Source organism: Euprymna scolopes, chromosome 9 (genome assembly GCF_053919585.1).
Source record: "Euprymna scolopes isolate OS-2025 chromosome 9, ASM5391958v1, whole genome shotgun sequence".
Lineage (NCBI taxonomy): Eukaryota > Metazoa > Mollusca > Cephalopoda > Sepiida > Sepiolidae > Euprymna > Euprymna scolopes.
In genome coordinates, this window is record NC_136490.1 from 26702201 (window position 1) to 26725919 (window position 23719).

The 23719-nt window shown below is 33.7% G+C and overlaps 1 protein-coding gene and 1 pseudogene across 15 annotated transcripts in view; one reads left to right on the plus strand and one right to left on the minus strand.

Annotated features, from left to right (window-relative positions):
* The window catches only part of LOC145284474 (uncharacterized), a 716321-nt gene that overhangs the window by 175064 nt on the left and 517538 nt on the right, over positions 1–23719 (minus strand). The window lies entirely within an intron of this gene.
* LOC145285056 (5S ribosomal RNA) lies at positions 15415–15532 on the plus strand (annotated as a pseudogene).

A 23719-nucleotide genomic window follows, 5' to 3' on the forward strand; every position in this document is an offset into this window, starting at 1 on the left:
TCTGTGGCAGGAGTATTTGTAGAAAAAGGATATGACCGTTTTTGTTGATCCAACTTGTTTGGTAATATTTTCACTCCTCTGATGAGATGGTAGACATCGAAACCCTATAGGTTAAGGAGATAAACTTTCTAAAACATTCTTTGTCTTGCTTAGAATAATAAAAATTCTTTGATATGAAACTCAACCACTTCATTTCATTTCAATGAGAGTTTTTTGAAATTCATTGAATTACAATTTAATATATATATATATATATATATATATATATATCAGAAATCCTATGGGGAAAACGTTGATTAACTCACATTTAGTATAATAATAGACGAGTATGAGTGTCTGATTACAATTTCTATTAGTTAATGGCTAATTAAATATCTTAATTGAAATACATTAGAAGAAAAATTCTAAAACAACATGCAGTACTTACTACCGTTTCTTTTATTTTGCTAATTATGTTTTTAATTGCAGCATTAATTGCCAATGCATTTAAGTATTGTAGTTTGTATTTGAAAATGAACAATGAAGTCATTAATTTTGTTTTCAATGTCGAGAGTTAAAAAATATTGCGATAATTCAATTATGCTAATTATAATAAGTCACACGGAAAAATTCTTGAAGGACAAAAATAAAGTATATTAATTTGTACTGGAATAATTTTCATCAAAGAAGAATAACTTTCAATGCAAATCATAATATTTGGATTGTTTCAAAGATTCTTGCACAACTGCGAAGGTCTTTCAGGGTGATTAGTGTCTTCTAAACGCCACATGTTTTTTTTTTTTTTTTTTTTTTTTTTTCTAGAAGGTGTGGTCATCGATTATCAGGACTCAAAATCCACTCAAGGATAGCAGTTAATGAGTGTCAGATGGCTGGTGAGACATCACTGTGATTATTTGTAATGGTAAATGGTACTTGAGTTGTGTTGATTTATTTAAAAGGACGCCTCAACAGGAACTTGTTTACGTTTGGCTTGAAAACGGTCATGCTATATCCAGCTAGGAAGCAGCCACATGGTATCGTGAAACTTGGCCTATGCAAGAATTTATTCAAAAACAAGATTTTTATTATGTTTTGTTATCTCTGGTTAGACTGTTTCATCTTTCATCAGTTGAAATTTTCAGAAATCAATGGGCCCTCTGCTTGAGGCTAACACTCGAATATATGAGATACATAGATATTGGAATGTTCCATTATCGTTCTTTATGTAACAAACACTGAGTGAGTAAAGAAGTTCCGAACATAATTTTCCTTTTCCCAATTGACCATTTTAATATGTTATAGTATATCTTTTTTTTTTTTGATCTCTTGGTCTTACTGCATTCCAGGACAAGAATTTATCTAGTCTGGTGGAGTTTCCAGCTTCGTGCTTTTACTTGAGGTAACGTCACTTGGAGAATGTGTGCCATTCCTCATAAAAGTCATTGTGGGTTAGCCATACTGAGGAGATCTTATTTGGGCTACGAATACGAAATGTGATTTTGAATATTTGGTCAGGATTTACTACAAGAGAAAAATATCCTCATGCCAGGTTATCCTGGCAAACCCTTGCACAGAGAGACCTTAGAGACTCGAGGATAGTGTCTAGTAGGCATTCAAGTTTTCGCTCACTGACAAGATAAAGTACTTCCCACTGATCCTAGTTTTTTGTTACACAATTAAGTTGATCTGAATTAAGCTGTGATCACACGTAGACGTTGTCATGCCAGCGTTTTACATGGCGTCCTCATTTTCATCTTTTTTCTTGCAGTCCTCCTAGGCTTATCTTAGATAATCTAGTTTCAAACCGTTTCTATATCCAAATAGTTTTAGTACCTTGCTCTTGATTACTGGAATGATTAGTGTTAGTTGTGGTTTGATGAAATTCTTTGATTGGGATCCGTGAGTCTGTTGTTAATCATGAATCTAGTTATAAAATTTTTGAAATGTTTCAATTTATTAACAGCAATAAAGTTGTCCAATTTATCTACTACTAAACAATATCATATAAAATCCATAATAATATAAATGTAAAAAGAATGAAAACAGATAATTTTTGCGTTAATTTATTATTTACCTTCTACTGACAGTATTGAAACAATACAAGTTAAATTAAGGCAAAGTGTTAACCAATATGATTTTCAAAACCATTTGAAACGATGAAGAATATTGATTGGTCATCGATTAGTAAAGGTCATTTTACACAGACACCATGCAAAAATCACAAAATATCGTTTGAATTATTGTTATACTTTTTTTTATAACATAAGTTAAATATGATGAAGTTATTTGCTTGAATTCTTTAAATGCTATTTGTTGCTAGTATCTAGTTCTTGATTACTGGAATGATTAGTGTTAGAGTTGTGATCTGATGAAATTTTTTAATTGGGATGTAATCTGCAAGTCTGTTGTCAATCATGAATCTGACAATATTGAAAAAAAAAAGAAAAGGTAAATCAAAGCAAAGTGTCACGTTAACCAATATTATTTCACAGCTATTTGATATGATGAAAAATGCTGAAAACTGACGAAAAGGCAGATTCACACTGATAGCATACAGACTTCACAAAACGACATGTTATAGTCAACTGGGAAGCAGCCACATAGTATTGTGAAACTTATGGAATTTATTATGCAATAATTTATTCAAAAACAAGATTTTTCTTATGTTTTGTTATCTCTGATTATATTTTGTTTCAATTTCTTTCAGTTGAAATACCCAGAAATCAAGGGGCACCCTGTTTTGGGCTAACACTTGAACTCTATATGAGATACATAGATATTCGAATGTTCTATAAACGTTCTTTATCTAACAAACGCTGAAATGATTGTTATATATTTTATAACAATCATTGGTTTAATCTGATGAAGTTCTTTAATAGAATTGAAGCCAGTATCTTCAGACAGCCTGATCTGGTTCAGTTTCAGGTCTTTTAATATGTTTAAAGAGTTTTAATACCTTGCGCTTGATTACTGGATTGAATGGTACTAGAGTTTTGATTTAACAAAGTTAAATTTAATTCTTTAAAGACCATTTATTGTTCTTGAAATTTAAAATTAAAGAACTTAAAAAAAAAATTAAAAATTAAAAAAAAGAGTAGTCTTTAAATTAAAGACCATCATAGTCCACAATCTTCTGCCAACGACCTGCCATTTTTCAAAGTACCAATCCTTCAGCTATGAATGAAAAATTCTTGACAGGTTTCTTTATAGCTTCATCAAAACACTTAAATCGACCTTTGTGGATTGGGATAGAAACTTTTTTTTGCAAGAAACTTTTTTTTATTCTAGCAATTCTATTTTGCACTCGACAATTAATTGAAAAAGTTGTCGTAAGTTTGGTAAACTGGAAGACAAAATTATAACAGATGTAATATGAAGCAAGTAAGTTCTCTGCAAGAAGCCAAGCTTCCTTTTCCATTCACTTCCCCTGTCGAAAAATGGAAGCTAAATACAAATTTAATCCGTTCATGAACAATGGAAAAAAAAAGGAGAACTAAAATAAGAAAAAAGATTAAAAAAAAAAAAATGTGTTTTCATTTCTGGTTATAACACACGAAAACCAAACGAGACGGAACTGATTTCCTTTAACATGAATTTTATCTTTGGAAATAAATCTATACAATTGTGAAAAAAATCGAAAGTGCGGAGTGAAGAAGACTGCAAACGCTAACAACAAAGTAAAAAATGACAGATAGATAGGCAAGAAAAATGCACATATGCAGAGAGAGAGAGAGAGAGAGAGAGAGAGAGAGAGAGAGAGAGAGAGAGAGAGAGAGAGAGAGAGAGAGAGGTGTAGCGAGGGAGGAAGGGGAGGAGTAAAAGTGCGAATCAGGGATGAGAATAGTGAGAGTGAAAGGGAGTGAAGGAAAGAAGGTAAAGGAAGACTGTAAAGACTAACAATAAAGAAAAAAACATAGGCAAGAAAAAGTGCAGACATGCAAAAAAAAAAAAAAAAAAAAAAAACAGAGAGAGAGAAAGAGGGGGATAGAAAGGAAGAGGAAGCTGTAAAAACTCACAAAGAAAAAAAAACGATACACATATAGGTAAGAAAAAGCGCATGTATGGAGAAAGAGAGAGAGAGAGAGAGAGAGAGAGAGAGAGAGAGAGAGAGAGAGAGAGAGTGAGAGAGTGAGAGAGAAGGGGGGATATAGAAATAAGGCGAGGAGTAAGGGGGAAGAGGGAGAATAGGAGGGATCGAGGGTAGAGGGAATGAGAAAGAGGAAGCGAGGAAAGGGAAGAAGAAGACTTTAAAAACTAACAAAAGAAAACGATAGATACAGAAAAAGCAAATAGAGAAATACCATAGCGGCAATGAAAAGTGCACATATGCAGAGAGAAATAGGAGGAGGGAGGAAGAGAGAGAGAGAGTGACAGAATGAGAGTGTGATGGAGCGCGGGAGAGAGAGAGAGAGAGAGAGAGAGAGAGAGTGGAGAGAAGAAGAAGATGAAGACTGCAAAGATTAACAATAAAGAAAGGGCAAATAGAAAACAGCGAAAAGGCAAGGAAAAGTGCACATATGCAGGGGGCAGTAGGAGGGTGAAAGAAAAAGGAAGGAGAGAGTGTGAAAGAAGAAAAAAGAGAGGGAGAAAAAGAAGGGGAGGAGAGAGAAAGGGTTGGTATTGGTGTGGCAAATATGATGCTAAATTTAAATATAAGCAAGACTACATCAATTACAGCTTTTTAGAGCTTCGCAATCCACAGGAGCTCAAGATTCTAAACTGGGGTTTATCTCAGCTTACCAAACATAACGATTTGAGATGTCTACCCCGTTTTATAAAATGTTCTAGAATTCAAGAAAAGTAAAGTAAATCTAGCTGTATCATTTGGGTTCTTCAGATAACTATACTCAACTTGAGTGCTATTTTTACAACGTTTCAGGAGCCGTAACCTCTAACCTTGTTCAGGTGTATTTTATCAAACTCGGAAGTCTTTATATCAAACTAAGAAATTTTTGTAAAGCTGCACTCTTCTTGGGGTTAGAGGTTCAATCATCAGTGAGGGTGACACTAAAAATACAATTGCAAATTACTTAAGTCTACTATTCAGTTATGGCTGACGGAATGAGAGCATGCTACCCCCATAGATTAAACAAAAGGTTCCATTTGAAATTCTTTGCTGATTATCGAGTCTGTCAGAATCAGAAAATTTCCCAAGTTCAACAGAAAGAATGACGAGTTCAACAAGATACACCTGAAGAAGGCTGAAGGTTACATTGACCAAAATGTTGTGAATATTACACTCAAGATGAGAACCGTAGTCCGAATACTCCAAATGATACAAATAATCAATCCTCATCTCAAAAATTCAGAAATGTAAGTAAATCTATTTTCGAAATCTAAAGGACTCATAAGACTGGTGTTTAAACCACGTTTTAAAGCAATTATTGAAGCAGATGACTTGAACCTGAACAGGACACTAACCTTTCGTCAGTTATGATCTCAGCAAGTTTGGTAACCAATTATATCTAGCTGAATATATATATATATATATATATATATATATATATATATATATAATAGTGGGCCACCCGTCATTGCTCGGTCATAAAATACAAATAAATATTATATTTTAATTAATGCTGAATTCTTATTGATTAAAAACAGAAATACCGTAGGTATTTAACGTAACGTTAAATCCATTAAAAAAAAAATTAAGTAAAAAAAAAGAAAATGGAAAGAAACGGAGACATGTGCATGTGAATATTATGTTTTTTCTAAAGTTCACTTCTTGTAGAAAAAAATACTTGAGCTGAGATCGAAGCCAAAATCTAAAACAGTGAATCAAGTATGATAACCATTACACCAGCTTGACACGTCTTTCAAAAAGTGTTTTCAAACAAACTTATACTTAACATAAGGGAGCTGTCATATTTCACGACCGCGCATGCGCAGTCGTAAAAAGTTGAAAACAGATAAAAAGCTAGTGGCCTCCCACATACGAATTTTTCAATTCTGACCCCTAAGCAGCCCTTTTTTTCCAGATGAAAACGGATTAATAAGTTTTCCACATGTCTGAATACTCTATATACCAAATTTCAAGTCTGTAGATCAAAAATTTGTTGAGTATATAGGTTTAGAAATGTCCTCACACACACACACACACACACACATTCTTACTTTAAAAAGAAAGAGAAAGAAAGAGTGAAAAAGAAAAACGTTATAGAAATGTAATGAGAAAACAAGAGCGATATAGAAAGGAGGGGGATGAAAAGAGGTATCCACTTGTTCACTGCTGAGGTCTGTAAATGCCGGAAAGACTTCTACTCAAATAGTTTTTCCCTCGGACTTCCAGACTTTGGAATTCCGTCCCTATTCCCAACCTCCCTGTCCGTATCATCCCTGCTATACTAATTAAGAAATTCTAAGCTGAGCTATCCCCTGTACTCTCCAAACTCTACAACAAATGCCTTGCTGAATCTTGCTTCCCTAATAGCTGGAAGATGGCTTCAGTTGTACCAGTGTACAAGAATTCTGGTGAAAGGACCGACCCTCTCAATTATCACCCTATCAGTCTCCTCCCCCTCTTCGCTAAAATCTTTGAGATGCTAATCCATCAAGCACTAGTTCAGGACCTTGCAAAAGCTAATCATTTTTCTGACAAACAGTACAGATTTATGCAATGTCGTTCTACTGCAGATATTTTAAGAGTCATCTCTGTAAGCATATACAATGCATTAGATAAGGCGGGTGAAGCCTGAGCTGTAGCCCTTGATATATCCAAAGCCTTTAACAAAGTCTGGCATGAAGGGCTACTAATTAAAATTAAATCATACGGTATAACTGGATAAATACTAATTATAATTAGATCCTTCTTAGACAGTAGTAACCATCCAGGTTATCATTGATGGACATTCATCCAAGCAGCATAACATTAATGCAAGAGTGCCTCAGGGGTTGATCCTTGGTCCACTATTATTCCTGATATTCATCAATGACCTCCCTGATAATATTGTGTCCGAGATGGGTATATTTGCTGATGATACAATGCTCTATAACAGCCATAAGGAAAGAACGGATATACACAAATCTAAGACAATGCCTGAATCCTTAGAAAATAATCTCCAGACCATAACGGAATAGGGGCCATAAATGGATGGTAACGTTTAATGCTAGTAAGATTAAGCTGCTCTCTAACAATTACAAGAAGCCTTTCCAACGACCGATATCCATGATAAATAACTCCCTACTTGAGAATTCTTTTTTCAAACTCCTCGGATTAACATTCACAGGAAATATGAACTGGAAAAATACATTGAGGATATTGCGAAGGCTGCTACAAGGACGATGGGCTCCCTCTATCATGCTAGAAAATTACACACACTTGAGAGTATCCTGTACCTCTACAAAACCACCATTCACCCATGCATGGAGTATTGTTGCCACATCCGGGCTGGTGCATCTACCATTAGTCTCTCCCTCTTGGATAGGGTCCAAAAAACAGTCTCCAATCTAATAGGTCCCACTTAGTCAACTAGGCTCCAACCCCTGTCTCATCACTGCAATGGTGCACATCTGTGCCTGTTTTACAAGTATTTTAATGGAATGTGTTCTGATGAACTCATTGCACTTGTGCCCCCTTAACATACATATCCCCGACAAACTGGCTTAGCAGCAAAATCACACTCATTCACTATTAAAGCCCCTAAATGCCAGAAAGTTTCCTCCCTAGAATAGCTACACTTTGGAATTTATTTCCTGCTACCTAACTCTATTGATATGCAGAAGTTCAAATGTAACCTAAATCAACATCTTAATCGTTTTTAGACATGATCCCAATTATGTTACCTAGCATCTTCTGATGAGAAGCATTAGGCTTCGAAATACCATGGTATAAAAAGTTTTACTTATCATAACCTCTAATTGATGTATCATCCTTATTGAATAAACGAATAAATCTATACGCATTAGTACATAGTTTTATATTGTCGTTTTCTCATTTTATTGATACTTTCTCTCTCTCTCTCTCTCTCTCTCTCATATATATATATATATATATATATATATATATATATATATATGAGGTCACTTATACATTAGTATGTGCTAGAATTTTTTTTTATCCTAAATGCTATCCAATTATGCACAATGTCGAAAATATGCATGATTAAAATTGAGCGTCATAGTTAAATAAAACGAATTATCCAATAAGAAACAATGAAAATAAATTCTAATTAATGAACACGGTGTTTCAAAGGAATATGTAAATTAGTTAACCTTCATGAAGTCGCTTGCAAATCCATGACTGAATATATTAAAAAGTTTATTTCAATAATTTTGAAATAGTAAAAGTAGGCTTTTAATATCAATGTCAGTGCGACCAAACACTCAGCTTTATATATATATATATATATATATATATATATATATATATATATATATATCTTTCTATTGATGTCTATCTATAAATATAACTACTCATATATCATCCTATACGAATATGTATATATATATATAGAGATAGATAGAACGCAGATAGAGATAGATAGATAGATAGATAGATAGATAGATAGATAGATAGATAGAGAGCTGCACACGCTGTGATACAACAACAGGATTTACTAAGCGAAGTATTAATAAATGATATGCATTTTCGGTTGCAAGTAGAAAAAGAAAATTATGACAAGATGGATGATTTGTTAAGTGACTCGAAAAAATATGCTGGCAGCTAGCATTGTTTGGCAGAAGGTAAATTAAGAGACACCACTTAAAAGATAAATATCTGGAATGTGATTTAAATTACATTGGAATAATTATAATAGTTTTTTTAGTTTCATTTCCTTATATGTCTATATATTAAGAGCAGGAGGAGTAAGGCGGGTTGGTGAGAAAATATAAAAAAACAAAACAAAAGGTAATAAACAAGGAGGGAGTGAAGTGGGTGTTGGTAAGAGAAAGAGAGTAAAAGAAGATATTGCTAAGAAGGTTAGGGGTAAAATACCTTTTATATTTGTATTATTTTGATTATTCAGACTACTATTTTCATCTCGGTTGTTAATATCAAAGAATTTGGACCAATGTAACCTCTGACCTTCTTCAAGTATATCTTTTAGAACTAGGGAATCTATACGAAATTTCAAACTGAAACCTTTTTTAATCATTGACATAATCCGAAAAAAAAAAAAAAAAAAAATCAGTCCTCGTCTAAAAAATACAAAACCTTTTATAATTGTATGTTGGCCATTCAAGTTATTATTAAATACTTTCAGACAACATTACAAAATAACATATCTTTATTTTTTTCCAAGTAACTATTCTGGTGCTACCAGAACAGGTTGTTTGAACTGGCTTCCCAAGCTAAAATGAACCAAACATTGATGTTATCGTTTTTTTTTTATCTTTCTCTTTGCAAAAACTCAATCATGTTCTGTAAATCCGAAAACAAAAACAACAATTTTCCTCAATAAAACACCAAAACCAAACAAAATGAATAAATTTTTGAACATATAAACAACGTGAATCATAAAAGTCTTCTTCTATAATTACTGGATTCAGCATTAAATGACCTGAAAATGGTTGATATGCTGTCAAACAAAACAACCAAACCAAACAGCATGAATAAATATTTTAAGATATGAAGAACTTGAAACATAAAACCGTTTTTTTCCAAAGTTACTGGATTCAGCATTAACTAATCCAAAAATGGTTGATATGCCGTAAAATAAAACAACCTCATCTCAAAAATTCCGAAACTTTTATAGTTATATATTAGTCGTTTGATTTATTATTATTATTTTTTTTATTGCATTTTCACCCCAAACAAGGCACGGTGCCACTTTGACGAAGGAGGCTACTATCTAGGACATAATTGCAGGGATACTATGATGGGAGTTGAGCAGCAAGATCTTTGTTTGCATTACACTTGAACTTCTACATGTCAGTACAGTCAGGGAAGCAGGAACCCGGAGGGGAATTCCAAAGCTTAGTAGTTCTAGGGAAGAAACTATTAGAGTAGAAATACATGCGAACAATACTACCAAACAACATAACTGTTTATTCCAAGTAACTGTAATTATAAAAATTTGTAGGCATGTTTGAAAAACAATGGAAAAACAAAATTGTCATCATGCCACGGGACACAAGTATATGATGATAATATGTCTGAATAATCTTTACCTTTGTCGGGAACTATTTCCTTTGTGTCTGAAGACATTTGCGTCATGTCTGCCGCAGACGCTTTCACTCACCGGTCAAACCTTTAATAGTTGCGTGTTTTGTCTTATGGTGTTATAAAAGCACTTTCACCGCAATGTTTCCCTTGTCATTTGCCGAAAGGGAAGATTATTCATCTCAACCGGTGGAATTGTAACAGGTGTCGGCAATATCAGCGACAAACAATGACAGACGAGTTTCTTAAAGAGAAACTTCGCAATAAAATAGAACAGAATTGTACTTTTCCAACGACGACAGATTGAAAATATAGGATTAACTGAAGTCAGCAGAAATTGTCTCCTCCCATTTTTTAGATGATATATATATATATATATATATATATATATATATATATATATATATATATATATATATATATATATAAGTGAGAATGTGTGTATGAGAAGACACTTCTCAACCTATACACTCAACGAATTTTTGATATACAGACTTGAAATTTGGTATATAGGGTATTCAGACATGTGAAAAGCTTGTTAATCAGTTTTCATCCAGAAAAAAGGGCTGCTAGGAGGGTAAAAATTGAAAAATTGGGGTACTTGGGGGGGGGGTCATCGGATTTTTACCTGTTTGTCAACTGCTTCACGAGGTTGGAAAACACTTTTTAAAGATCGTGGGAAGCTGACCTAATGCTTATCATACTTGACTCACTGTCTTTAGGTTTTTATTTCAAACTCAGCTCGAGTATTTTTTTTTTTTTTACTTACAAGAACTAAACTGTTTAGAAAACAAACATAATACTCGCATGTACATGTCTCAGTTTCTGTATGAATTGAAATATAATATTTATGCGTATTTTATGACCAGACAACGCTGGGCAGTCTGCTAGTAGGTGTGTGTGTGTATATATATATATATATATATATATATATATATATATATATATATATAGTCATTCACATACAGTACTGTTTTGCTGTTTCACAGCTCATCAGTGCGGCTAGACAAGCAAGCCAAGAGCCATATATATATATATTGTATTGGTAGTAATTATTTGTTTGTTTAAAACAAAATATATAAGTGTGTCACCCAAAAGAGTGCTCAATGTTTAGACAGAACCAAAATAAATGAATTTAGTTTACAAACAAATGGCTACACATAAGCATACATGTGTAGCCATTTGTTTGTAAACTAAATTCACTTATATATTTATATATATATAAGAATAATAAGTCTACCCATATTTCCAGTACTCTCCACCTATTTAGGAAATCTGTAGAGAATAAAAGTGAGTAAAAAAGAAAAAATTTAAAAATAATAATACTATCATCATCCTATGGGACATGGATATTTAAATGGATAAACCCATTCAAGCTAGGAGATATCATACGAGTTAATACGAAAGAAAAGTCCTGCAAGATTGTAGATTTTACTATCCAGCAGTTCAGAGAGTGAAGATCAAGGAGACGGAGGAGCAGAGCACATGCACTGAACTGGCCAGAGAGCTCAAAGGAAGATGAAAATGTCAAAATAATAACATTAATAGTAGGAGCACTAGGAATAATACCAAAAAGCTTTGAAAAATGAATGGGTGAGATTGGAATCAGAGGGATGGTTGAGAAGATAAAATGAATAACAATAATGAAAACGGCAGAAAATATTAAGGAAAAAACCCTTGAATGCAGAGACGAACACACATGAGCTACAGGCATTTATGTATGTATCACCATAAACTGATGCTACCTAAATAGTCGAGGAGGGTCAAGGAGGATGGAAAGACCGAGGAGAGAAAGCACTAGCCAGACCTCCGCTGGATGAGTGCAAAGAGGGCTGGAACCTTGGGAAGGCTTATTGCCAGCAAAGTTCCAGTGAAGACTAATGGTCAATACCAATAAGAAATCCATAGTAAGTGGCTGTTACGATAATGCAAATTCAGCTGCAAATGTTATCAAAAAAGGTGGAGAATACTGGAAGTCTGGGGATACTTGTTGTCCCTCAGACTCTAGAGAACACCACAAGTTATTCTCAAAGAGAAATCTTTGATGATGGCCTGTGTGACTACTCCTAGTGAGTAAATAATAATAATAATAATAATAATAATAATAATAATAATAATAATAATAATAATAATATTTTAGATGTGTACAAATATTCTTATAAGTGGTTCCGTCCATCAGTCAACCATGCTTAAGTTTGAAATAGCAGTTTTTAATGCTTGTGTGTTTGTATTTGAAATAGCATTTCTTCAAGCCTGTCTGAAAACAGCATAGTTTAAAGCAAAATGAAAACAAAAAACAAATTGCAACGCCGAATAGACTCACCTTGTTGCTAATATTCTGTTATTTTATGGACTTTTGTAGTTTATTTACATAAATTGTGTACTCATCAAAATTCTTCTTTTTTAAAAATAATTTTAAACTTTTATTTATGTCGGCCATAATCTAAAATAACCCTTTCTAATGGCAAGTTTTGAAGTGAGGAACAGATTCTAATCTTGCATATCTGTAAGATGACGTGTGAAAATTATTTTTACTTATACAACCCCTGCTCCTCCCTTAGCACCCCAACTCCATCTCCTACCCCAAGAACCTTATAAATAGAAAACATAACTTTTCTAATCTCCTTTGCAAAATAGGAAGTAAAATTTTGCTGATAAAAGTTAATTCTTCAGTTTAAAAAGGGGTTGACTTATTTTTATATTTGCAAGTGAGACAATTATTTTGAGCTCGGCATCGACATACTTTGAAACCAGAAAGGATTTTTATGAAGTATGTATTCATTGTGCACATTTTGCGATAAAAATTATTTTTATGAAGTATGTATTCATTGTGCACATTTTGCGATAAAAATTATTTTTATGAAGTATGTATTCATTGTGCAAATTTTGCGATAAAAATTATTTTTCAAGCTTTGAAATTTATGGTCCTTTTTGTTTTTTAACCATATTTCAGCAACATTCGTATTTTTGAGAGATGTCTATAGTTACTTATAAAGATGTAGTCTTTCAAATATTGCACTTGTTGTTTGGTGTATATTGGCAACACTGATGTCTCAATTTTCAGTGTAAATATGTGGAGTTCAATCACAATATTGATCATACTAGATATTTTAGACCGTTAAAACAGGCAAAAGTTATCGACGTTGACTTAGAATGAATGCTTTATGCCAAATTAATGGTTCAATATAGTTAAAGTTGTGTCCATTTTTTGCCTTAAATTGAATCCTTATTAATCCCTAAATGTACAAATGGATACCATATTACTTAGTTCACTTCACCTTATCATAACAAAGGTCTATACAAAATTGCAGCCAGATCGGCCCATTGAGAAAAAGTGGAATGGAGAGGCAGACTAGGAGAAATATAATATATATATATACTTATAAGTAAAACTATGACAACAGAATAATCTTTTCATTGTTTTGGTTCTCGAGTATATATACAACACAGACATAGTTAATCAACTAAGAACCACATCAGTCTATATAAAAGCATATAAGATATCAACGGATACACACTCTAGAGTCAAAACAATGAAAAAAATATGCTGTTGTCCTAGCCCTACTAATAATAGTAACAAAGTCAATAATAATTATAATGATAAAATATTAACAATAAACTATGATAGTAAAATAAATCCAATAATGATAAAATAAACACAAGATTAAAAATTAAAACTATAAATAAAATATGAATAAAAAATATATAATATAAGAATAAAAGTAAAATATAAGATGCAACGATTAAAAATGGTGATTATTACAACAACGTTATAATGGAAAAATATAAACTACATATTATTTACATTATACCATCTTTAGACAGAACAGATACTACACTTGGATTCTAGCCAGAAGACCAAAAAGGTGTATTTTAGTTTCACGTAAGGCCCAACAGCGACATCATTTTATTTTATTTTATTTTATTTTTGCCGTACATTGTGTCTTCGATGATCGGGAGATCCTATTTACTAAAAAGGAGGGTATAAAGTGATAACTATGGATATGACAACAGCATATTCTTTTCATTGTTTTGATTCTCGAGTATATATCCGACACAGTTAGCCACAGTTAATAACCCCAAAACCACATCAGTCTATATAAAAGCATATACGATATCAACGGATACACACTCGAGAGTCAAAACAATGAAAAGAATATGCTGTTGTCCTAGCCTTACTTATAGCCAACCTACATTTTTATATATATGAGTATATAATAAATAAATGCTCCAATTACCCTTTAAAATTAAGTAAACCTTTGGAAATAATTTTAACATCAAATAATATTATATTTCTAAAAGATTTTTTCAAAAAATTTCGGTACTAATGAGTTCAGCAGAAACAGAATGAAAAAAGTAATTAATTGAAGAATTTGACTGAGAGTACATTTTAATAATACATTTATAATAATCATATTTTGCCTATTATTTCAAATGAGATTTTATTTCAAGGGAAACCAATATTATCTAGTATATAAAATTATCTTGTTGTCAATATAGTTAAGACTTTAATCAGACTAAAATATTGCACAAGGATCCATGGTATAGTGGATAAAGTACTTGGTAAAATTCAGCTGTGAATTTACACTCTTTTGGAGGTTGAAGGTGTAGTTGACACTCAAAATAAAATTGGGAATTACTTAGAACTTCTACCTGGTCATGTGTGAAAGCATGCTACTCTGATGGATTAAATAAAGAGTGCCGTTCAGAATTTCAGGCAGATTCACAATAGTTTTCTGGTTCCATTCGAAATTCTGAGGTTTTATTTTTATGTTTTTTTACACACCCACCACCGCCTTTCCTGGGCAGATCATATCTCCAGAATGGATTCATCTAGGTTCTTCAAGAAAATGCTTTATGGCAAGCTTGCCAATGGGACCAGACACCAAGGAACCTCAGAAATGCGCTAGCAAGACCAGTTAAACATACCCTGGTCTTAACCAAAATAGATCCATCATTGTGGGAGCTAACTGTCAGGTACTGGAATATGTGGAGAACAACAGGTGAAGGTATTGCTGACTTTTAGAAGAAGAGGAGGGAAAAAGAAAAATAGACATGATGAAGGAAAAGAGAATGATGTTAATAACCTCTACACTGTTAACACTGTCCACGGATTTTCCACCATAGATTAGTCCTTCAAAATCATATGATTCATAAACATTAATAAAGATAGCAGACAAATGACAGAACCCAACACTTGGACATGAGTGGGAGCTGCCGCTGCCAATTTTATATTTGTATTTTTACAATTTTAGCAACACATGTGTTGGAAGTCCCTTCACCATAGCCATTTTCTGCCTTTCTACATGTATACATTTATATATATATTTATATAAAGCATAATCATGTTGACACACTGGTTCCCATTAGATCACCAAAGTTAAGCAATGTTGAGCATGGTCAGTACTAAAATGGGTGACCATTTGGGAATTCCAGATACTTTATGTGCTTTCTGCTTATTTCGGCATTGTTTCCATCGTCTAGCACTTTTCCTTGCCATTGGACTCAAGCAATAACGATTCAGGAGAGGTGTGATTGGGGATTGCGCAAACCTTTCCTCACAATTACATGTGCAGCTATCCTCACAGGAGGTATTCATTGTCTCTTGAGACTGAACAGAGGCATTGATATATATATATATAAAAAAAAAAAATTTTTGTAACTTGTCTTCTTCCTAAGATTAAGGGTGGTGGTGTTTGATCAACACTGCTGGGGAGCCATGATGTAATACACTGTTTTGTTTTTAAATCCCCGAAACAGTGTTTCATGGTAAACAACTGATGATCCCTTGAAAAATAAAAAAAATTGGTATTATAGTAAATTTGAGAGAGTTGATGCAGTGATTGCAGGTGATTAAATGACTTACTGACTAGATGTTTTTTTTTTTTTTTTAACGAATGATAAAAAATATTTTTTTGTATAGTTTCAAATGTTAAAAACTTCAAAGACTATATATATATATATATATATATGAAAGGTCTGTGCTTGAGGACTATGACAATGCAGATTGTGGGAATGGTCTATATAGTAAAAAATTATGACAATATTAAAGGAATTTCAATAATATTCAATTATACACATTTATTTATCAACATAGTTTGTGTACAAGATGTGTGAATGTACCAACATTTTTGAGAATATATCTCTACGTCAGGGGTGAAAAAAAGCAGAACAGCTCTCAAATGAGATTAAAATATATTTTGTTGCGCCGACTGTTGGAACTTAGATCCAAACGTCAGTCCTGCAATCAAACTGATTTTTATATTTGTTTATGAACAATTATAAATGAAACAAGCTGCAACAGTAATTAATAAATAAATAAAAATTATAATAATTTAAAACAGTATTTAAGACTTATCAAATTCATAACCCATATTCTGGAAACTGACTAAACAAATATGCGAGCCAGCTCGGTTGTCAGTCAGTTTGTGAGGCACCAACTTATTCATGTTTTTTGTCATTCCAATCTCTCTCAAATATTTGGAAATCGTTGTATACCTTACGTCTAATTCAGAAGCAAGTTCTTGAACAATTGTGTATGGATTGGCTTCGACTAAGGCTCTTAATTGATCGTTGTCAACATCCGATGGTCAACCACTACGCTCATCATCTTCAAGACTCTTATCGCGGCCACAAAATATCTTAAATCACCACTGTGCTGAGCGTTTAGTAGTGGTTCCTATGCCAAACACTTTGTTGATATCGTGAGCAGTTTCAGCAGCTTTTTGGCTTAGCTTGAATTGAAATAAGAAAATTGTGCAAATTTGCTTTTTTTCCATCTTGTATTCAACGCTTTGAAAAGAATTCATAATGGTTTTAAAAACGATTGTAATTTAAACGATTAGATAAATCAAAAGAAAAACTATCTTTAAAATGATATATAAAGTAAAGGTATTATAAGGAAAACTTATTTGAATATACATCATTTGAAATCAAAATTAAAAATTCCACAAGAACTTTCGAGTCAACCTAATATATAAAAGAGAAAGGTATAACAGTTTACTTGGAGCATTACTGATAAACAAATATTAAAGTGTATAAGAAACCAATGTAGAATACCGGAATATTATTGAAGTGATATGATGTATGAACAAAAAAGGACAGACAAAAGTCTTGTTGATTTTATAAAACTTTGTATATCCATTCATATTTCAAATCAATAAATATGAGCTTACTATATAATATAATTGGGATGCTAAATGACTTTGCTGTTTTAAGAATATAATCTCCTTTTCAAAAATTAAATAAAATAAATCAAAAGAGTGCAGAAGTTCATAGTATCAACTCTGGCGTCCCTCAAGCTTCCATCCTGGGTCCAACTCTTCCTGATCGTCATCAATGAGCGTCCAAATCACATTTTAGATCATTCATAGACATTTATGCAGATGACACTACCATCTATGGCAACACTTCAAAGGCCAGCAATGACTAAGATCTCTCTGACTTTCTCTCTTCTGAGCTTCAGTATTTGGTGTAATGGGGGAAAAAGTGGCCAGTTAATTTTAATGCATCTAAAACCAAGCTTCTCTCTTTCATCATAGTTGCTCTGACCCCCATCTGGCTCCAATTGAAATGAGTGACGTCTTGGAGAAACATAATGTCTTGACAAGTTTCTAGGACTGACTTTCGCTCCTGATCTGAAATAGAACACATACATCAAATCGGTTGCCAAGATCACTGGAAAAATGGTTGGATCATTCTATCACTCCAGTAGACATCTCCCTACCAATACAAGCTTCTATCTGTATAAGAGCCAGGTATGCCCTAAAATTGAGTAATGTTGCCACATCTGGGCCGAAGCTGCTTGGTGTGCCCTATCCAGAATTGACAGAGTTCAAAACCAGATTCGAAACGTAGTAGGTGATGCCCTTTTTTCTCCCCTGAAACCTTTTTCTCACAGAAGAGACATTGTGAGCCTGTCTCTGCTCTAATGTTATTTTCATGGTAAATGCTCGCCTGAGCTTCAGTCTATGCTCCCCTGTGCTAAACTTTCACAAAAAAACACTCGACTAGCCACAACTACTATATACGACCCCCCACTCTCTGATTCTACTTAAATCTAAATGCAAATTCCATTTGACCTGCTTCCCAGTTGAATACAACATGGTAGCCTTCAAATCCAATGTAAACAAGTTCTTATTGAGCTGTCCCCATAAATAATCAAGTTCTACCAAATTTACACCATTAACGATTACTACACTACCGCCTTACATTCATTATTCTCGAGTGGCTTTCAGGTCTCGATAAGTAGTGACTCCCAAGTAAAAAAAAAAAAGAAAAAAAAAAAAAGAAAAAAAAAAAAAAAAAATTTTGTTTCAAATTGTTCCACACAATTGCTATTCTTAATCTGATCTGGCAACTTGTTTAAATATAACTATATTACACTATTAGCAAAACAATTAAGTTGAAAATAAAAATCATTGAGAGAGAGAGAGAGAGAGAGAGAGAGAGAGAGAGAGAGAGAGAGAGAGAGGCTGTACATATTAATGTAACTTATCATAATAGATACAGATTTGAACCCGGTGTAACTTATTTATTGTTTGTGATCTAATTCATGATACCATTCACGCGTTCCATATATTGCATAGAGATATTAATAATTATGATCCTTTGAAATCCTTAATAGACATAGATGAATGGGCTAATGCCATTTCAAGACTTAAAAAAGAATCAACAGGAAACGTTCTCCTTGTTAAGTGGGCACATGATAGCTGTTTGGTTCATGTTTCAGGGTCCCCATGCATGTTTTTCTTCACAATGGTTGGGGGAAGGCAGAGCTTACTTGGTTGGTTAACCAAGCAATTAGATAGTTACTTACAAGTAAATACAAATTTTGCCTACTGCAGAAAAAGCAAAAACAAAAATGGTGATGGATGATTGCGACGGTTGTCTGGGATGCAAACAAAACGGGGAAAAAAGAATTTTAATGTAATACAGATTTGGCGTTGGTTTGTAAACAAAAACAAGGCACAAGATATTACTGCTTTAGGTTATCTCCCTTTTGAACCATGTGAGCAATCTACTTCCAAGATTAAATATTCCATGTAAGTTCCCAAGTTCTACAAAATTTTTAAAGTTCGAAAAGATGCACATGAAGAATGGCTAGTGGTTACATCAGTCCAAAACGTGAAAATATAACTAAAATGAGAATAGTAGTCCGAATAATCCAAATAATACAGATTAAACATCCATAAGATAAACCTGAAGTTTATTATGCAGGTACTCCTAACCTTTTATGAATTCCATACGTTTTTGTCAATTGGAAAATAGGCACACATTTTTCCGATTCCAATACCCCAACAAGTTCCGATTTTTTTCCCAATTTCTGATTCCAATTAATCATCCCAGCACTAATATTTATATTGACTCTATATTTCGTTTCAATCAACAAAACATCGCAAGAATTAAATATTTGACTGAAGCCAATTTAAATATTAATCTACCAAAGCAAAAAAAAAAAAATTGTTTTTCCAAGAATAGTTTAAAAAGCAAACAAATTCTGTACTGGAACTGTTCAAAATTCAGCAACAATAAGTAATTTTCCTTTTTACAACATAGGTCTGGTATCTAACCTTTCCCTCATGGGGAGGCAATTAAATAGGCAAACAGATCGACTAATGTTTTCCAGGATGTATAATAAATCTAGGAATGGGTTTCCATGATTGTGTTTTGTTTATTTAAATCTATGGGATGGACAAAAGCATCTGGCAGACCTCTGTTTTGCATCATAGATTATCACTGTTATGTTGCAACTTTTTTGAAAAATAACAAAGGGTGCGTCAGAAGGGATGCTAAGAAGAAGAAAAAAACAAACAATTAGAATGACTCGCAAAAGACCATATGCCTCTGCCAATCCCTTGAACACAGTCAATCCCCATCCAATATCTAACTCACTTCCGTTTAAACATAATTTTATTTTATTTATTTGAAAAATGTTCAGAATCACTGAACTAAAGAATAAAATTTTTTAGTTCAGCAGTTCTCAACTTTTTTATTTTTTAGCCCGTGAACACTTTCATCGTGTACTGAAATGATATCCCATTCCCTTTCAAAAAAATCTGACTAAAAACGTGCAGTTATACGAGGGGGCGTTACAAAAGTAATGCCTCCTATTTTTTTTTAAATTTCGCCTGAATAGATCAAAGGAGATTGAAAATTGTATTGTTATTATGACTGAACGTATGCATTCATGATCTGAAAATTTCATCTTTCTGATTTAGGTATTGACGGTGTGAGACTCTAAAAAGGCAACCCCATGTCATGGACGTCTGTCAAGCAGAGATGTGTCATTAAATTCCTGGCAAAGGTTCATTGAGAATGGTGGTGACTATGTAGAAAAATAAATTCTGGATCACAAAAGGTCATTGGTCTTCTTAGCTCGTCAACTTTTTGAGTGAAAAAAATAGGAGGCTTTAGCTTTGGAATGACCCTTGTATGACAAAATGTGCTCAGGACGCTCATGCACAACGATCTACATCGCTGGCAAAAATGCTTTGCGAATGGCGGTGACTATGTAGAAAAGTAAGTTCTGGAGCACAAAAGGTTGCTCGTTTTAATGTTACCACTCCCATTTTCATAGCCCTTTAAATTTTTTAATTAAAAAATAGGAGGCTTTACATTTGTAGGAAACCTTGCATTAACAGGAATAACTAATATTAACATAATGTAATTTAATACAAACGCTAGGAAAGAGAAAATCCGACATGACCTTTCAGTAGCGTAGTGTGTTTTTTGTAGCCCTGGATTCAGTTTGTGTCTGCTAATCTGTAGCACCCACCCCAACTCGCTTGAAACCTAAAATTTTCCCCAGGGTTCATTCATGTGCAGCATATCATTGGAAATCAAACCATGAAAGCAAACAGACGGACAAACAATATAAATAGACAAACGTTGATGAGACTCGGATGGCAAAGTTAAAAAAAAAAAAAAAAAACACGTAGTCCTACCTGAAGCTGTTCAGTTCCGTTCAAAATCAAAGGTAAAACTGATCAAGGAATGAAGAAACACATCAAGCCAAAAAGAAGAGTCAGAAAGCTGGAACCATTTCATTACTAAAAGTGGGAGGAAGGTGAATTCCTGCAACCGCTCCCTTCACCCCTTCCAACTTGTCAGCTGTAGAACAGGTGAGATATTAACTCCCCCCTTCTCTCTTTCTATCTCTCTACAACACGAGTTGCCTCTCTTTCGCCTCGTCCTTTTCATCTCGCCCATCCTCCTCCTCGGCAGGAATCAATTCCTTTCTCTCACACTTTATATCAGATACATGCATTTTATGTAAATAGATACGAGGAGAGGTGCGTAATAGGTGAGGTTGGGTTAGGAAGAAAGCTGGACTCTTCCACATGACCAGAAAGTATAGCAAAAGAAAGCATGAGTGGGGAATGGGATTGGAGGAAAAGAACGTAGAAGAATAACCAGAGAGAAGAGAAGCTTGGGAGTGGTCACTCTTTCACCTGTCCAACAACATTCTCAAGAAGTACAAAACTTAACAATAATGGTACACAAATATATCTTATACATAAAATACAGCCAGTTTTTCCTTATATTTTTGTGAGTAATAGTTTTCTCTTTTACTACAAGTTAAAAAATTAAATCCGTTTTGTCAGTTTTATATAGAAAATATAGGTGTGTGCTATCGCAAAATAAAAAAAAAATTTCTGATTGATTTTAATACTTAATCCTGGTCAATATTTTATGTTCGATTAGTAATAATTACATGAAGGTGAAAGAGCTTCACTCCTGACCCCCAGAGGTCCTCTCACTGTCACACATAATATTGGGAACAAATTAAATAGATATTTTTTTAGAGTAACAGAAAGTAAATCATATTTTAAGTATTTTCATTGGCTGAGACTCTAACTTCTCTTTTTTGATAAGTGGTTATCCAACATTTAAGTGTCCTGGATATGACCTTAAACTTTATCCGATGGTGAAGCCCAGCTTGCGGGCTTTGGGGGAGTGTGGAGCCACCTTTTAATTGTCATTGCTCCCAGGTCCACTCTGACCCGAAGTGGTAGTACCTATTAGGGTCCCAACTATGGGTTAACTAGAAACCGACTTGAAAAAAAATATATATTCTATTAAAAAATTTTCTTCAAAAGAACTGGATTTGGCATTAAATAACCTGAAAAGGGTTGACATGCTGTAAAACAAAAACAACCAACCAACCAACATTTAAGTGTAAAGAGACAATGAGATGGGAAGGGATAGGAAAGGTACAGAGAGAGTAAAGAGAAAAAGGGAAGGAAAAACAAAGAACTCTAATAAAATTAGTAAAATCTGCATGTTTTGGTTTATATAGTTAATAGCGTAACCATTTCCTAACTGCCTTGGTGGTTAAAAAGATTAGCCTACCATATTTAGAAACATAGTTTGTGAGTTTGAAACTCACAAGGAGCAGAATTATTTTTACTTCGCTTTTGTCCCAGAAGGAACTTGGAAATTTTAAATTACAATCCTTAGCAGAAAATCCTCTCCTGTTGGTTTGTCCCATCCTTCCTTGTTTGTTTGTTGCTCCCTAATCTAATGAGAGGATCCCAAGGGATATTCTTTATGGCAAGCTTGAAACTGGCTCCAGACCAAGTGGAAAACCTATCCTATGCTACAAAGATGTCTGCAAGTGAAACATGGTGGCAGAAGTTTGTGGCTGAAGACAGCAGTTGCTAAAGAAGATCTGTAATGTTAGAAATTTGACAATTACATCATGCCCCTATCGTATTTGTTTTGAACCAATCAAATTGGTTGATTGTATTTACTGCGGAGCGATTTGCTTTCATGGGTTCTTTTGTATAGTGTGCCTCTTTTTGGAGTTTCATCAAGCCAGCCGTACAAGAAGGATCTATGAAACTCACCCACTGGATATGAGGCATTAATGGAGCCTCCAACTTTCATCTCATTGAGACTTTTATTTCAAGCCTAAATAATTAGGCTCTTTAGTTATTATTTAAGTCCACTAGAAACTTTTTAGGTCTGAATTGTTGACCTGTTATCAAGGACTATTCCTACATGTATATTAATTATGAATTTCTGTAATATCCTCTCAGTGTGAGAACTGAATCGTTTTACATCAGAAAGCATCATATCGGCCCCTTTCAAACGGCTGCAAACTCATATCTTCAAAGACAGATGAACCTGCTTCCAGTTCCTGTTGGAGATGTAAGACTATCACTTTTTGAGGTTGTTAACAACTCTGTTTACAGAGGCAAAACAGGCATTCCTTTTTGCAACCGAGTATTTAATAAAATTTGTACTGAATTTTAAGGTAGGCCTTGTTGCATTTGTCTTATTTTACCACTGTCTTGGAACGAAAATCATGTGAGATAAAATATCTAACAGTAAAGACATGCATCAAAAGGAACGCGAGAGGAGAGACCGGCAGTGAGAAGAGAAGGGAGAGCATAGACAGCACGGGCTTGCAACAAAGCTTGCAACCAGGCACCACCTACATCTGTAGCATCTCCAACAGAGCCTGTCAATACAGGATAGGGCTGCACAGTTACAGCAGACATTGTAATTTGCCGATGGATTAATCTGAGGCAGATTATTCCATAGTCTCCTAATAAAGACAGATGTCAACAACAACAGCAACAAAAAAAAAATGGTCTGTCACAATTGAGTCTGAAATAGGAATTTCAT